Here is a 5,963-nt window from a genome sequence, read left to right on the forward strand (position 1 = left end):
CGCGCGCGCGGGGTCTCAGCTCAAATCGATAATTGCCGAGCACCAAATTTCTGATCTGGAAGGCGCGCTTTATCGTTCCGGCATTCTTATTCCGAACGGTAAACGTCCAAATGTATTGGAAATCGTCGTCATTTACCGAGGCTAGATATAGCTCAAATGTTAGGCCGTGTGGCCTGAGTTCCCCTCCGGGATTCCTGGCAAATAATGAGGCAGAGAAATTAACATGTAGCTCGCTAACTCGCTTGGTTGACTCGTACTTTGCTACCCAATATGCGAATAATTCTGCATCAAGAGGGTTGCCAGAAAGCGAGACTCTAAGCTGGTTAGGGAATAGTTTTTCAATGATCAGGAACTCGACAAACCCTAGATTGCGCCCCCCTACCAAATAAGTGCTCCCGGGGTCATATAAACCAAAATCATCCTCTTCAATCGTATATAGCGCTGTTCCTTGCGCTGCAGATATTTGAATGCCACCCTCAGTAGAAGACTGCACATCCTCCAAAAAACTACCGGGCGTACTAAATGCAATGTCCGGGAATAAAGGCAATGATGCCTGAGTTCTGCTGGTATGAATCAAAACATCGTTTTGGTAGTACCGAACCTGGCGGCGATCGCTAACCGTAATCACAAAGAAATCACTAACTGCATAAGCATCTCCTGTCGCAACGGCAACGCCGGATTCAACGACCTGAAATCCTCCAGTTGCAAGGAATCGAATGCCAAATTCGATAGAAGCAAAGTCGTCATCTGGCGTATTAGAAGAAAGTCCAGCAGCCCGCTCCGTCCCAGTTTGTCCCGCTCTGAAGACAAATGAGCCCGGAATAGTGCCTTGCGGTTGAATGCCAACAAGCGAGGAGACCCCAGAATTACCCCAACCCGATACCGTCGCTGTAGAGCTTACTCTCAATCCAATAACCGAAGCATTGTTTATCTGTGGCGATGGAATCTCAGGGCTGGGATCTGTGCGGATCGCGTTTGATTTGCGATCGAGGCCAAAAGCAACGTTATCGGGAGGGCTTACAACTTGTGAGTAGAAGGGAGCATGAACCGCCATCTGAACCTGATTTCGAGACCCTTCCCGAATCGTGATATCAACTTCAGAAACAGGTAGGTTTGCCGCAGGCTGCTCATTAATCAGTACAGAATCCAAATCAATCTTTCCGAATTGGCCATAGTCCATGCCAACACCTTGGCCAATCCCCAGCAAAAATACCTGATAGAGGCGTTGTACCCCAAGGCGAGTTGCGACGTGGGCATTGACCAAACTTCCTTGAAGCCGGACCCCACCACTCGAATTAATCGACCGATTTCCGTACACCAACGGGATGGGATCCCCCCTAATCTCGCTAGGGTTCCGCCACCACTAAATCCATAGGCTTGCTCGGTTTGCTCTTCTGCTGCATCTTCTTGGCGGCGTCGACCTCCAGATAGAAACCCTCCGACAGCTCCGATGACAGCCCCTAAAATGCCGCCCGTAAAAAAGCCGACGACACCCCCGACTAGCGCCAGCCCTACGCGCCCACTTTGAATATCCGAGATGACTACATTCTCGGCATGGTAAAGCCGTTGTTGATAGTCTTGATCGCGCTGCGCCCAGTCCTTATGGAGATCCGCAATGTCGTCATGCGTTATCTCCAAACCGTGAAAAAACGCAACAGCGTCAATAAAGTCCTGATCGGGAGATCGCATTTGTTCTTGGCACCAAAAGTCGAGTCACAGGGATACGCCCCCAAGGGACTAGAGCGCTGCTCCTGCGGCCCATCATAGCTAACACGAACCCATCGGAAAAGTTCAGGATACAGCCCAAGGCCCCTTTTTCTGAGCTGCCGCCAATGTACGCGATCGCGCAATGTTCTGGCCCAAAAATAGGCTCCCCCCAATCCACGCAAAGCTGATGAAGAAGTCCATCCGGGAAGCTGTCCTCTGAGTCGTACTCTGCATAGATATCCGGAAATTGAGCGGGCTCTACATGGAATAAGCCCCGCGCGTAGTTCACCAGGCCGATGCAGTCCAATCCAGAATCGGGGGATCGTCCATTCCACTTAAAGGGGATATGGGTTAAAGAGTCCGCGATCGCGGCGTAGTCAGCTTGCATATTCTAGATATTTACCGACATCTCCAGGTTTTAATTGATGTCTCTTTATAAATGAACCAAGCTCTTTACGAGCCTTAAGGCTCAACTTAAACAAGGAGTCTTTGGGCTGACGACCCATCAGTTTCTTGGGGTCAGCCTCATTCAAAAGTTCTGATATTGCCTCAGAGGCCGCATTCCCGCGCCGATTGTATCGCTTGAGCAAACCATCAAAATCTTTTTTGAACGCTTCAAACTTCGCGATCGCTTTCTTTCCTTTTGATGTGAGTAGTCCTCTATTCCGACCTGCGCCAAATCTCCCTGTTAATTCAAAAAGTTCGGTTTCATTATCCAGAATAAATTTCCTAACACGCGGAGTTAGTTTTTTTAGAGTCTCTAGAGTACTAACCCGAAAAGATGTCTTTGGTAAAGCTTCTAATGCTTCAATTTCTTTCTTTATATCTTTATCGGATGCGTCTGCGTACTGAAACGCTATTTTTTTTAAAAGGAATTTTGCTAAATACCCGGAACTCAGGCTTACTCTTCATGCCACCTGATCCAATATGACACTTATAGGAATTTCGGATAAAGCTTTTTCCGCAGGGCTCACCATCCGAGCGCGCATTTACTTCTTTAGCGGTTTTTGTGTTCGCGACAAACTGTCTTTTACCTCTTTTCTTTTTCTCGTTAGTTGCTTTTTTTTGACCTGACGATAGCTTATCCCAGGTTTTAGATTTCAAATACCGGACAGTAACTTGCTTGCCATTGACGATTCGCCTCGCGGGCTTCCCATCCGACGTACGCCATTTTTCCTTATTCCACTTCGTAGCACTCTTCTGAGCCTCAGTCTTTTTTCCGGTATAACCGCCTCCTCGTTTCATATACAATCGCTGGGCAAGCTGCTGTTTCCTCATAGACCATTGCCCAGCTGCAGTCCCAGCGGTATCCCTAGCTTTTACCTCAGCAACAACTTGCTTCCAAAGCTTCTCATTCGTACGACCGTCTGCGCGATCGCTGGATTCAAAAAAACTCTCAAATGCTTCCACATCGCGACCAGAAAGTTTCTGCAAAGCTGTTCTATGCTTCTTCGCCGTTTCGTACATCGAAATGAATTGATTTAGTTGAGCTTCGGATTCCCAATCCTGATCCTTGCCATACTGGTAATATAAATCTTCATTGTCGTCAGGATCGATAATCCTTTTTTGTCCAGCCTTCTCTCTGAATTCTTCTAGCTCTTTTATTTTTCTATTAATTTCCTTGTTTGACCAATTAAAAGCAATATCTTGTGCAACTTCAGGGTCAACCGTCTTTCTTAGATCTGCCTTGACAGCTTTCAGTTTCGGACTTCTCCCAATTAGATCATTAATATCTTGCTGAGTAATCGGGGGTGGAGCTGGAACCGCTCGTCCTTCTTTATTAAGAACAAATCCTTCACCTTTAAGGAACCCTGCTGGGAACTTAGCTTTCCCATAAGCAACTTCTTTGGGATAAGTCATAAGTGCTTCTGTCGCACGCTTCATTCTCATCCTCTTGATTCCGCTAGGGTCCCCCTCGCGAGTTAATTCTTCAGGCTTATAGCCGAATGCCTTATGGCATACTTTCGACGCCTCAATATAGCTCATGCCACACTTTTCGCCTTTGTCGCCGCGATACGCTTTTGGCTTGGGGCCTAACCCTCGATGCCCTTGCTTTGCCCGCGACTTCCCCTGCGAATTTGTGCGAACCCATCGCCCCGCGCGCGCCGTTTTGGCTTGGCTCGGGTCTAAAATCCAAACTTCTTCTGCTCTACTACCACCACGTCGCTTCTTCTTTCGTGCCCGCCGTATCGCCTCATTGCGATCGCTCGCATTCACCACGATCGCCGTATTGTGTCCCGCAAATCGAACTCCATACAGCGCATCTTGTCGCTGTCCCCCGGGCTTGCCAGTGATCATAACGAACCTGTTTTCTGCTTTGGTGATTGGCAATGGGCCAAGAGCAGCACGGACGGCTTTGCGTTCGCGATCGCTCAGTCCCTGCAACTGTTCGCGAATAAAGTAAGCAGGTCTAGATACGGATTTACCTTTCATCATGCGTTTAATTCGCATCGCCCAAGTCTTGGCCGATTTGGTTAAATCGCCCTCAAAATCCAGTATTTGAGAAGGCTTGGTTATTGTTGGCATGGATTCACCCAGAAACCAGCTTGAATTGACGCAAACCATAGATGATTTGGGGGCGCATACACAGCTCCTACCGGCGTATCTATGAACACTCGATTTAAGAATTGACCTGGCATTGGCAAGTTCAAATGCTTGAGTCGATTCGCGATCGCTTCCGCTAAGCAATCCGCATTGCCTTGTCCCGCGCTCCAGCACGTAAATTGAAGTGTGTAGTTCGCCAGCCTTCCTAGATTGGGGTAATAGATCCGAATAGGGCCTGTAATGCACAGCCGAGATTGGTTATTGCTGAAATCCGCTTCATTCGTTGGGTATTCCGATGTCACGTCGAATCGGACAGCTTCGTCGCTACCCAAGGACATGAATAAACCATAGCGATCGCCAGACTCATCGCTATACCTCGCAAAATATTCCCACAGCGCCGCCTTCAAAATCACATAAGACGGCGCTTCTATCGCTAAAACATCACTGGCGGAATTCGCGGACAATACCATCTTCCATGTCAGGCATTACGGGACGAAGGAACGGGTCATAGACGAATTCATTGACATAGGCCCAATCGACTGGAACGTCGTAGAAGGGACCTTCGACACCGCCAGCGGCGAGCCCAGACTGAATGAGATCGCGGCTCACTTCAGCAGGCAACACACGAATTGTACTGCGGAGGTCTCCCGTGTCGACCCGGACTAAGTCACGGGCGGGAGCAACGCCAGCAGCCGTTCCTTGCTCTAATCTCTGAGCCAAGGCCCGAAACAGCTGACTTTCTTGTTGGCTAAATCGCCTATCCGCATTAAACATTCCAAGAACCAAAGCGTAGAGTCTGCCCTTTACTCGTAAACGGTTGATAGGGAATCCGATGCAAGACCATAAAGTCGGACTCGTTAGCGCCGAATATTTTTAAGTTAATCATCCCGCCAGGTCCAGGATTCTTGTTGTCGATGACTTCAGCGATCGCGGCGCTTCCGTCTCTTCGATAGTAGGTAACGCGATCGCCTACCTTTGGTATCTCGAAATGAGTTTCGATACTGGCGGGCGTAGTCCCTTCCAGGGCGCTGGCTCCTGGCTCGGAGGGTGGCATAGGCGTGAAAGAATCAACCATAGTTTTCGACAGTGCTACTTAAAGATGATATCCCGACCAGCCCAGCAGAGAACGGAACCAGCATGTTTGTGTCTGAATATATAGACCACATCGACCGATTGACGGCATCGCCATCAAACTGAATTACCTTACCCCCAAACAAGCTACCCATCACCGTAAAATACGCCCAAAGGTCATCCGCTTTGAACCTATCTAAGATTGCCCGGGCTAATGTGACGCGATCGCGAGGCGGTGCAAACCCCGCACGGCGAACCATTCCATCGACGATGCCAAACCGTTGCTGAATCTCCTTATGTGGCATCTGCGGGAAAACTTGAGCAGCGGCTTCGTGTACAAGAGTGACTTCTGTATTCTTGCTAAGAAATGGGTTTTGGCTAGTCAAGCTACCGCCTGATTCGCTCAACCCTTTCATACGGAAGAGATACAGCCGTCCGTTGCCGATATACTCCAAGGTGGCCGCCATTGGCGATTCGCAGCCAAAATATCCATCAATGGCCATTTCGCTTAAACTTGTTTTGAGATACTGTGTTCCCTGAATTATGACCTTAAGAGCGCCTCTAACAACAGAACAATGTTCTGCCCAGCGGCGGGTTATTGAAGTTGCCCCCGCTCAGATTGTATTTACCCCTTACTGCAC

Source organism: Oculina patagonica, unplaced genomic scaffold (assembly GCF_052425735.1).
Source record: "Oculina patagonica isolate OP01 unplaced genomic scaffold, crgOcupat unplaced16, whole genome shotgun sequence".
Taxonomy (NCBI): Eukaryota; Metazoa; Cnidaria; class Anthozoa; order Scleractinia; family Oculinidae; genus Oculina; species Oculina patagonica.